The following is a 12,232-nucleotide window of genomic DNA, read 5'->3' on the forward strand; positions in this document are numbered from 1 at the left end:
AATTAAACTGTCAAGATAAGAAGTATGATAACATTTATCTTACACCTTCTTCACACACTGTCATTTGTTCTTTTTCTCGTGAGCGGAAGGTGGATTGGACAGGTTAATCTCAGCAGAAAAGGTATCGGTGCAAACTTTGTAAAAGTTTCTCCTTTTTTCTTGGAAATTCGTCTAACTGTATAGCTCAATAGTATAGCTTTCTGTCATATTTTCTTTTAGTAATTGTAATTAAATTTGGTTTACTTTCTGTCTTCGTTTACAGTTAGGTGATTGTGATAAAATAAATGGGTTAAAGGGAATATTTATATGCCATTATCTTTATATTACCACATTGAACCTTATGCCCGAGTATAGGTCGGAGCGCCACCAATGCCGTTCAGCCGTAGATGCCAAGCCCGAGTATAGATCGGGCATCAATATTTTTTTATGTTTTAACTCTTTTAATTTTTTTTATATTTTTAAATTGTTATTATGCTACTTTAAATACTTTATTCTGAAATGCCTACCACATAAATATATATAATAATATACCGTATATAAAAAAAATTAGCCTATATAAAAAATAATAAAAATGTTTGAATTTAATTTGGTAATGAGGATTAATTTTATCTATTATGTTTGCATAAAAAATTAATTAAAATATTGTGGTCAATTTTATATGAACTCTGACATAACGTACTATTTTTCCTTTTGAGAATATTTTTGTTATTAAAAAAAATAATTACCCTAAACATATTATGTTTTCCTCTTGATGTCCTCCTTAAAATTATGTATGGATTGTGGGGCTTTGACAAAAAAATGTTAAAGTTTGTTGAATTAGACCTAATACAAAATTGCCCAATATGCATATAAGCCCTCTAAGCGCCCATAGACTTCAATATTTAGCTGAGCTGATTTGTTTTAACGTAACCTAGATGCATGGGGCTTATGCATTTCTTCTTTAATAGATAAGCAATTCAAAATTAACTTTATTTTTTTTTATTTATCATTACTATAAGTACCCAACTAAATGTACTAGAGGCAAGGATGGTGTAGTTGAGTGCTGGACTCCTATTCTAACGACCAGGGATTGAATCTTGCCAATCACAAGAGTTTAGCGAGCTCACTGTGGCCTGATAGTTAGGGAACATGTTATTTTTAGGTGAGGAATACTCTCTCTCTTTGTTGGGGAGCTCGCTTCGTGAAAAGCCATATTTCTTCAATATTATAAATACAATATTTTAACTTGTATAAACTGAGATTTTTTACAAATTTAACCCATTGAGTGCAATTGTTTACTTTAAAATGTAAAATGTATAATCTCAACATATATTTTAAAGTTAAATGTAACTCAGAATGCATATCCTTTAAATGTAATCAAAATCCTTCAATGTCTACGAATAAACATGTAGAGCCTTATCAGTCACTGAGTAGGCCTATATTTACTGTTATCATAGGTGTTTAATCTTGTCTCTATTTGTACTGTTTCTCATATACCTGATTGCATAGCTCTTGCTATGTGCTCTGTATACTATCATAGATAAAACATACTCCTCAAGTATGTTTTATCTATGATACTATGTTACCTACCTACGGCATATCATTGACTAATAATAGTCATATACAGTAGGTCTATTTTGGAAATGGTCTGGTGTTACGTCCAAGTACCGGTACTGTATTCGTGAAAAAGCTGACTGAGAGATTGATGGTGCCAAGTCTAGTGCTAGTGCTGAAGCACAGCCACCTTTAACTACAGGCCGCGGCCTATATTATGAATGAATTAATGAATTATCTCTTTATTCCAACAAAGTATTTACAGAATATGTACACAAATATAAAGGAAGAAAAAAACATAAGTGAATTTAAAAGAATAAAATAAAATTAACCTTATTTGCATTGAATGAGTAGTAAAGTAGAATTGGCAACGTCTCAAGTGGCGTGTTGTTTAGTCACAGACGTCCCACAAGATAACATGGCAGACAGGTGACATCAGGTCATTAATTCGAACTTTATAGATTTAAATTCATGAACATGAATTTATTAAAATATTGAAAATAAAACTTACAGAATTGAAAACTGAACAATATGAATGAAAAATCTATAACTGTACTTTTTTAGCGGAGTCAATATTGTCATAGCCCAGTAACCAATCTTTCATATAGGCCTATACACAGATACCATTAGCTGCTTCCAAACAAAACCGCTGTTACAACACCACTTGCGACGTTGCCACTTCGAAGGCCACGGCCACGGCTGAAGTCAGGCCCACTTTTATAAACGGGCAGACTGGGCATATGCCCAGGGGCGCCGGTGGTTGGGGGGCGCCCGAGGGGCGCCCTGAACCACCGCCCGGACTAGGAAAAATAGGGTTTTATTAGTCGGGATTTCAAAAATAGAATGGGTGATTTCAACTTGTAGTTAAGTGATTTTCCCTTATTGCAAAAGTAAATAAATACAACAAAATTGAAAATACTCGACCTTCAGGCTTTAGGCCTACCTCGTGTAGTCAGGGAAAGGCAGGCAGCAGTGTGAACCGGGCGCACATTTACTTCCACCATGGGCGCACTCACTATACTATCAGACGCAGGGAGCCCTGCATGGTGGAAGGAAAATACATAGGTATGCTATTCCCGTCATATGCTGACGTCACTCAGATTGCAAACACAATTTTACCATTGAGAAAAATTATAAAAACAATAACAATCAAATCAAAACAAATATATACTTATATGTCAATACATCAGCTGATTTTTTGTTTGCGATTTGGGTGACGTCAGCAAATTACGGGAATATCACATAGGCCAGCAGTAGTATACAGGCATACGGTTGACGTGCCCCTCCTCTCCCTCCCAGTCCCACCCCCATCCCCACAAGTCACAACTACCAACTACCGCGCGGCGCCAGTCCAGTACAGTACTCCTCAGTAGTCAAATCAGTCACAACACAACCTAAACTGTGACAGTCACTAGTCAGTGTTGACACTCACACTGCAGTTAGTGAACCAGTAATAAATAAATAGAGAAGTGTTGATACAAGTAGGCCTATAAACAGTGGAAAATGCAAAAAAAACCTAGTGGAGCCGAGAGCCGCAAGCCGTTTAACTTCTTAATTTTCAAGATTATCTCGTTCGCATGGCTCAATCACGTCCTGGTTGAAGTTTGTTCGCTACGCTCACTCACCTTTAGGTTGGAGCTCGTTCGCTACGCTTACTCACCTTTAGGTTGGAGCTCGTTCGCTACGCTCACTCACCTTTAGGTTGGAGCTCGTTCGCTGCGCTCACTTGCCTTCAGGTTAGCTCGTTCGCTACGCTAACTCGCCTCCAGGTTGAAGTTCGTTCGCTACGCTCACTCACCTTTTGGTTGCAAATTAGCTGTTGTCATAAATGTAAAAGAAATAATAGTGCTGCACCCTGTTGGTAATCCTTGTAACTTTAATGCTATTGAACATCATAGAACAGAACCAACTTGTTTAATTGAAACAGCTGTTAAGATTCAATAATTCCATTTCTCATAAGGTTAACATGGGAAACTCCAGAGCCACTGGGGCGGAGCCCGAAAGGATTTTTGAAATAAGAATATGCCTATATGTTAATCGGGAATGTGAGCTATCATCATGCCAAATTTCAGCCCAATCCGACCAGTATTTTTTGAGTTTACTTTTCCCATACACACATACACACATACAGCAACCACCTCTTTTTTATAATAGTATAGATATTTTAGTAGAAATCAAGCCGGGTAAATGGAAATTCGCTTAGTATGCAGGTTTGCTGCAACGGGGGTATTTTAAATTTCACTCTTCTTCATATTAAATTACAAATCCTTCCATCTTCAGTTTCTTCACTCACAATAAATCATTAGCAAAACTAAGTCAGCTGTTATAAACTTTAGAAATATTGTTGTGCTTATCAATAGTCTTTTGAAAATATTACAGAAACAAAAGACGTAGTAGAATAAATAATAGTGCACATCTATACTATAAAAAATTTTAAACAAATAATTTAGCGTTGAAGACAGCAGACAAAACTAATATGAATATCAAGCATCAATGACTAACAATAGTAATAGCAAATACAGTATATGTTTCATTGCATCTCTGATTCTATTCTACAAAAATATCAACAAACAACTTAATATACAAACCAGTTCTTTTAATAAGTTCCATCATTCATTGCCTTTACAATTTCACACTTACCATTAAGTAAACATAGTAAAAGCTGATATTTCATTGATTTTAGAAGCAAAAAACACTGTGTACTGCTTAGTTTTATGATATTTTCCTTAGTTTAATTTAATCAGTGGTGTGGCAAAACACAAATAATAAATTTATCAAATAAAGTAAATGTGAACTGATGTTAAGATAAAATAAGAGGGTATTTTGTATTACCATTTTATAATTAAATATTACATGTATACACTGTTGTATACACATATACAACAGATTTTAGGAGACAAAAATCAGTACAATTTAGTTATTGATGATATTCTTTAGTTTAATCTAAGCATTGGTTTAGCAAAACACAATAACTAAATTTACCTAAATTGAAATACACATATAAAAAAACAATGTGATGTGCAAGTTATGTTAAGTTAATCTAACACGTGTTAAGCAGTTCGAATTGCTTTAAAGTAGCCTCCAAATTCATACAAAACATCTATACATTGTAATTTTCTTACTGTTTCCATGAAAATATATCAATAACATTATTTTCATAACACTTAAAACACTTTAAAAATCGAAAGCAGAGCCTGAGTTGATACAACAACGCTTTTAGAATATTTTTTTTTTCTATAATCATTGACATAGTTTTTGAATAAATGATCTTTGATAAATTTTTAGATTAAATAAACCAACCACATAATTAAGTGAAATATTATATTTTTTTCATTAGATCAGCTGTCTTAAATTGTGAATTATGCAATTTGGCAGTTCTTCTTGTTTACATTGAAATGTCAAGGCAAATGTAAACATTGTGAGTATTCTCATTGCAGCCATGGAGACCAATCAATATTTACTTTTAAAATCCTCACCTCAGAACTTTTAAAGCCAAAGGGGCAAAGCCCACGGTCAGTATAGAAGTGTGAATAGTCCTATAATGGTCCTTGGTAGGGTAGCTATATTTTTGTAAAATTTAAGCCCAGTGGGTTCAGTAGTTTTTGTACCTATTAGTAATACACATACAGACAGACACCATTAGATTTTTATATAATAGTATAGATTAACTACTTTTCAAAACGAACTAGACGATAAAGGGACTATAAATACGTATTTAAAGATATAAGTATTTAAATTACTTGGATATTATACACTTTGTTGAGTTAACCCATTTTCACGTTAACGTTACGGGGTTGTTATTAACAGCGGGTATTCTAAATGGATTTCTAACATCTAAACAGTTTGCGTAATTTACAAGCGTTATGTTATTCATCACACAGCTTAAATCAATCTTTCTATAGAACTAACCAACTTAACCATGTTATATTGGTAATTTTATAGACATGTTAAGTTCCTAATTCTAAAACAGTAATTTTTTGATAAAATATTAGCTATAAAGTTCTGGTTTTTGAGATTGAAAATTTTTTTTTGAATCGGAACATACTGTGGTGTTAACATATTTGTGCCATTAACACCTTTATTTCCCTCTATTGTTTCTAAAGACTCCGGCTTGGTTAATAAATCCGTTTTCCTCGATAGGTTCAATAAATCGATTTAATCTTTTCATTTTGTCCTAAAACATAGCAGTACCTTTAATTAAAAGTCAGCTCTTTTCTTTTAATTTAGGTAGCTCGGAAGTATTACCTCAGAGATTTCAAATTTGTGAGTTTTAGCACTAAATACTGCAATTAGTATGAGAAAATATACAGTCTTCAACCCAGTTAATTATTATGATTTGCTTTTCTCTAATTGCAGAAAATAAAAATGTACCAAATGGTAGTTTGTAGGTATGTCTATCATAAATGTTTACCGTGTTTTGTTTCAATGCAGAGTTTGAGATAAAACAAGAAAATAAATAAATATACTTTATAAATGTGTATGGAAAATTAGTAATATATTTACAAAGAGTGTTCAATATTGTGGCAATGAATTATATTTTCAAAGGTTTTTTTTAGGTTGGCTCCCTTCTAATAACGTTTGTTCATACTAATAGCTCTCAGTCCTTTCCGGGGAGTTCATAATGGTTGAACAAATCTCTTTTAAAGACGTGTGTTTCCAGAAAGCCTTGCTGTTTGAAATTTCATTTTTTTTCGTTTAGGGTCAGAGTCATTTTAGGTAATTTAATAACAGAAAACTACAGTTGATATAATCTTCATCAAAGTTTGCGGTTGTTTTCCAGAGAAGAGGAGCCTCTCAGAAGTGATTTTGTTATGTTTAATACTTTTGAAATTTAATGGTTTTGTAAGCATTGTTTATTGTTGTTTTACAATTTCTTTATGGAATTCATATATTGTTCTTTTTTAATTAATTTTGTACATAAAAACTAAGTTGAAAAATGGTGACACTTATCACTTACAGTATAAGTAAGGTGAACATAATTAAAAGCATATAAAATCGAACTTACCATAGTATATGCAGATTGAATTCTACCACTGTACAATATATACCTAACTAACTGCGCTTAAGAAATGCTTGTCGTTTGAGGGAAACTCTGTTTCGAACAATAGCGATGACAACAAAGGATCATTGTTTATATTGCCACAACGGCAGATGGCGTTGGTGGTCAGTACAGCTTATAACCAATCAATAACGAGTCTTATTAGACGTTTGTTAGTTTAGCTTAGTGCAGTGAATTGAATATATAGTGTTCAAATAAACACATGCCTTTGTTTTCACACATTTTATAGATACCAATATAGGCTACAAGCTCTTTTCTTAGATTTCGTCATTTAGTTCGTCTATTTTCATACCAATATGCACAGTTAATACCAAAATAGTCATCAGCAAACCAAAAAAACTAAAACCTAGTTTTACAAAAGTAAATATGGAGAGTTTTTTGTTTACCCACTGGAATATGTATTTATAACAATTGTACCATGAAAATCTTATGATCTGTGTTAGAAAAGTACGTCCGGTAAAATTACAGTGAAACTATCAATGTTTTCATATATGATATATTTTACATTATGTGTTTTTTTTTTATGAGACAATCATTTCATTGTACAAGACTACACACCCCTTAACTGTAAAACCCAAATGCAACCTTCAAATTTAATTTTCAACTTGGAGTGATTTGTGTTTGTTATTTACTTGAGTGTCTCCAGGGTCTTGTTTTGTACGACCCACTTTGTCTTCTCAAACAACTTTTGTAACTGCAATCATTCTGCAATTTAAAGAACATTTACTATTGTTATACGAGATTGTGAAATTGATGCCACAGTTTACATACAAAGTAGTAGTTACATTTGTCACAAATCATTGTTTTTGCTATTTAATATCTATACTTTACTTCGCTAATCAGTAATATTATATGTTGAGAGCTCCTGGATTACTATAAAATGTCTAATGTGATGTTACTTTTCTACCTTTTCGTGTAGTTTAATGCATTACAATATGACGATGTGAAATATAGTACCATAATATAAGTAATTAAATTATACATTTCTTTAGACCTTCATCACACTTCTTTCTGTTTTTCAGGTGTTGAACACAAACGTTAAGAGTGCAAAACTAATTAATACATTTACATTAATGTCAAGGGTGTCTACTTATTATATACAATATTATTCATCCCAGACTGAAGCACAAATGTATTAAAATAATATTAGTTTTCTTCCATGAAGAAACTTATTAAACAGTTTCTAGCTTGATATCACAGACAAATGCCTAATCGATCAGAATTATAGAAATTCCACTAATTCAATCATATTTTATTATTATACATATGTATTATACATTTTATACATATGTATATATAAAAAAGCACCCTCGTGTTACTATAATCTTTGTATGCTTCAAGCGTTAGTGTTTCCTTTTGTTAAATGTACCCTCTGGTCAACTACCGAATTCTTATACTAACCAGTTTATTCGGCTTAGAGATACAAAACTCAAAATACAAATTTGTTGATCCAAAAATACCTATGTAAAGTTATTGAAGTGTAAATGTTTATCCATTTACATAACAAAGCATACGTCATATCTGAGATCGCACAAGCTGGACGGGATCAAGCAGGATTGGCTCCTAATATGATTATCATTTGAAAGGCCCGAGTGACCTATGGAAATACTCAACATGATACATCTGGTAATAGAATCAAAGCATCAGTTTTATATCATTCCTGCAAGTATATATTTCCAAAAACTTCATTATTTATCCAAGGTAAATAGATTATTCTCCTTTCAACTTTATTCTTTTCAGATCTACAGCGTTATTTATAGATTCAAATCTTTCTAATTAAAAATAGGGAGGTCATTTGAAAACTTTATTTTAGAAAATAAAGTTAGGTACTATCTTCTTTTCCAAAAGCGATAATTCAGTCAATGAGTTTTAGCTCTAATGATACATAGTTTTATTTAAAAGATCTTAAATAACCATTTATCTTCAACAAAAATCAATAATCAATATCACAGCCTATTAATAAATATTCTAAAGTTTATTTACTCAACGAAATGTTTGAGGTTGAAGCTCAACCACTTTCAACTTCTGAACCCCATTAGGCGACTAAAAACAAAAGAGGAGCCAACAAAGGCCATTGTTTGTACTGATGGAAAATGGAGGTGTCATCAACATTCTCATTAATGATTGCCAATCAACTATTAATATTGTTGGATTTGTCATTTTGTACAATGAAATGTTGGTAGCATATTCATGCAATTAATATTTTGGAATGATTCTTCATAGCTCCACAAATACACTTTACCAGTCCAATATTGTCGTTCACTGAAATAATTTATCATATAGTATGTTGTTTTTTAGTATGTCGTCATGATGAAACGTATTATTATGGGGAGTGAGCTGGTCTGGTGGTTCAGAGCCTGAGGTTCTGGGTTCAAATCCCACCAATGACGTTTATCTAGGTGATAATGTTGCAACCCACTAGGACTAGAACGAAGTAAAGTAAAAACAGGCAAGAATCCTATCATCCTAGGATGTGAAGGTGGGACACGAAAAATATAGTATTCAGAATTATTTAACGTAGTTATAAATTAAATTAATTAGCATCCGTTCATCAACCTTTTGTCATAGAATACTTTATTAATTATCACTAATCATCTGTGTTGTAGATGTATCTTTGAATGGTCGTGGGGTATCATTGCTACATATTATTGAGATTTCTGCTTGTTAGTTAGACTATGAACTCTCTGTGTATCTAATTACTACACAGACATGCACACATATAGTCGTCTCATCGCCCTAGGCTATAGTATTGACCTGACAACTGTTGATCAGACCTTCTGCTTGTTGGTTAAACAATAGACCAATAATGTCTGGCTTGTTAATCCAACGATTCTCAAACAGTCTTTACTATGGCAACCCTCAGAATAACGTATTGAACACCACTGTTATATGCATGTGATATAGTGGCAAAAAATTTGGATTTGACTTATGTGAAACAATAACTTTAGGAATGGCCTCGATGTTGTATATTGTTCGATGAAATTTTAAACTGTAGATATTAGTTTTATTTAAAATCATAAAATATTTATTTCTTTATCTAATGTATGTTTTATTCCTATTGTATACATTATTTTTCATCGCTCTTAGGAAATTTTTCCGTGCATTTCAGACTGAACCATTGAATGTATTCGTGAGTTGAGATTCAATAATTAGCGAATTCCGCAACGTGTTAAGTTTTCTCGCCGATTTGAAGCACCCTAACTTAAATAAACATATAAATTTCTGCTTAACAAAATACGCGTTTTTCATCTATATGGTAACACAATGTAAATAAAGCTCTAGTAACTCAAGAAATAAAAATTTTAAATGCAAGTTTCCCTCTAATTAACTCTGTGACAAATTACATATTTATATATATAAATCTTCTGAATAATAAATCTCTAATAATAGGTCTTGAGCATGCCTTTATAATTATCGCGCCGAAATGCGATTTAAGCTTCGGTGAATTCTTAGTTGTACACATATTTTCTGCACCACCTATTTCCTACCTATTTTTTGTATGAAACCATAAAATTTATGGGTTTGCAGGGGATATACTTATCAGCGTAAAACTATTATTTGTAAAACTCTTATAAATAGTGAAACTATATTAAATAGCCCCTAATAGTTTTTTATTGGTCTTAATTGTTTTTTTATGCAGATGATTGCCCATATCATACAAGTCATGTGTGAAAACTATCTTTCCAAAATAAGTCAAGTTTTAAAATTTGTTTTATTTATAGTTTAATGTATTTTGATAAATATGTTAGATAATCATTGTCTGTTATCGTTTGATATTTAGCCATCCTAACATTAACATTTCACCGTATGATTTTAACTAAAGAACGTGAAACATAAACATTCGATTTAGGGTTTTACATAAAATAAATTAATGGACAAGCGCAAGCTACAAACTGTGTCCATTAAACTGATTACAGTTTGTTTCACAGGCGGAGACAATGACGTGGATGCAACGTTTTGCTGTGAGGGAAATTGTGTTTCCTACGCTTTTCATACATGAATTATTCAAATCAAACCTCATCGTGCTTTCATAATTAATTAAAAATCTTTTCTTTAAAAACATCACTAAGCGATTTACATTTATGTTGAATAACAGTGTTACACGTGTGGTTCTGCCAACATAACCTGTACTGACATTTCTACCATATTTAATTAAATGAAACCCTAATGATGACGTTTGCCTAGTCCTGCTGAACGCACGACAATAGCTCTATTCCCTTTAGAAAATGAGCTTAAATTAAAGTTAAAATGATGAAGAGTCATCAATAGAATGTTTTCAACATTCAGGCCAGCATAAACGACATGTTCTGTCCATTAAAGTGATTAAATCCTCTTTGAATTACAATTACATGAAGTTACTCTTAGCAGCAACAAGGGGTCGTGTCCTTGTGCGTGTTTACCAAATTTTCAGCCATCCAATAAAAAAACTTAAGTCTATTGTAAAAGTTTGCCATTATTTATGTGACATGGAAATTCGACTTGATAGAATGTGTGACTTTTGCGTCACACTTGCATCACATTTTTTGGCATGTATGACTTCATTTAGGTTTTGATTAGGTTAACAATAAATTGCGTGCAGCGGTGCAGCTGTATATAAAAAATTATATTCAAATAAGTTTTTAATAAAAAAGCAGCGATTTCCCCTATTTAGGGAAAGAGTTATTTTTCGTTCATGGAGAGATATGTAGTATGTACCACATCAACTGACAATATGACAATAATTAATTAACAGTGTATTGCAATACAAAATGAATTTTACTACCAATCATTTTTTCAACTAAACCTGCAATTATGCAAACGTAATTATAGTCCGACGAATTTACAGCCTAAAGTTTTGACAACTTTGAATGTAAAAGTTAAGCCACTGTTGGGCTTTTAATTTGCAGGCAATAAAGAATAAATCACTAAGATTCTTAAGTTTTGTATTATTTAGTCAAAATATCCTTTAAAAAATCTCGCTTTTCCAGCTCAGGAATATTGCAGTTTTATCATTTATTATTCGCTTAGAAGCGCATACCTTGAGTAGTCTAGTTAGTACAAGCAAAGTTTGTAATCTTTGTAAAAACGTATGTTCACGAAACATGAGACAGTTTTATTAGAAACATTAATGGATTATACACGTACATAGAAAATACAAGTTTGGCCGAATTCTATACATTAAACCAACGAGGATGACAATAATAATTATACTTTTTGTCTTTAAGTTTGGTTATATTTTAATAATGCCTATGAAAGTAATGCTTTCCTTTTCGAGCAAAACTATGTTTTAAGATTAAAATATTGGATCAATTATATTGATCTCTCATGCAAAATACATCTCCCCACATAGCACCGAATATTTATTTGATATCAAATAGCTATCAAATTTTTGATATTTGAATATCAAATTGATATTCGCGAACATTCATTTGATATCAAATAAACGTTCAATTTAGGTTCAAACGTCACTCAATTTTACGTCAAATGAATATTCAATTTGAATATCTAATAAATGTAAAATTTGACATTCATAAATTTATTGGTAAAATATGATAAAGAGAATATGATTGAATTTACATTCACATTTTAAATATGATAGTGATAAATATTGATATAACATTTTTGACATTCGAATATTAAATTGATATTCGCGAACATTCA

General features: G+C 31.9%; 1 protein-coding gene across 7 annotated transcripts in view; it reads left to right on the forward strand.

Moving 5' to 3' along the window:
• LOC128985820 (protein still life, isoforms C/SIF type 2) overlaps positions 1–12,232 on the forward strand; it is a 587,264-nt gene that overhangs the window by 452,720 nt on the left and 122,312 nt on the right. The window lies entirely within an intron of this gene.

This window comes from Macrosteles quadrilineatus, unplaced genomic scaffold (genome assembly GCF_028750875.1).
Source record: "Macrosteles quadrilineatus isolate MER2022 unplaced genomic scaffold, UCM_ALF_1.0 Scaffold_2__2_contigs__length_208266976, whole genome shotgun sequence".
NCBI lineage: Eukaryota > Metazoa > Arthropoda > Insecta > Hemiptera > Cicadellidae > Macrosteles > Macrosteles quadrilineatus.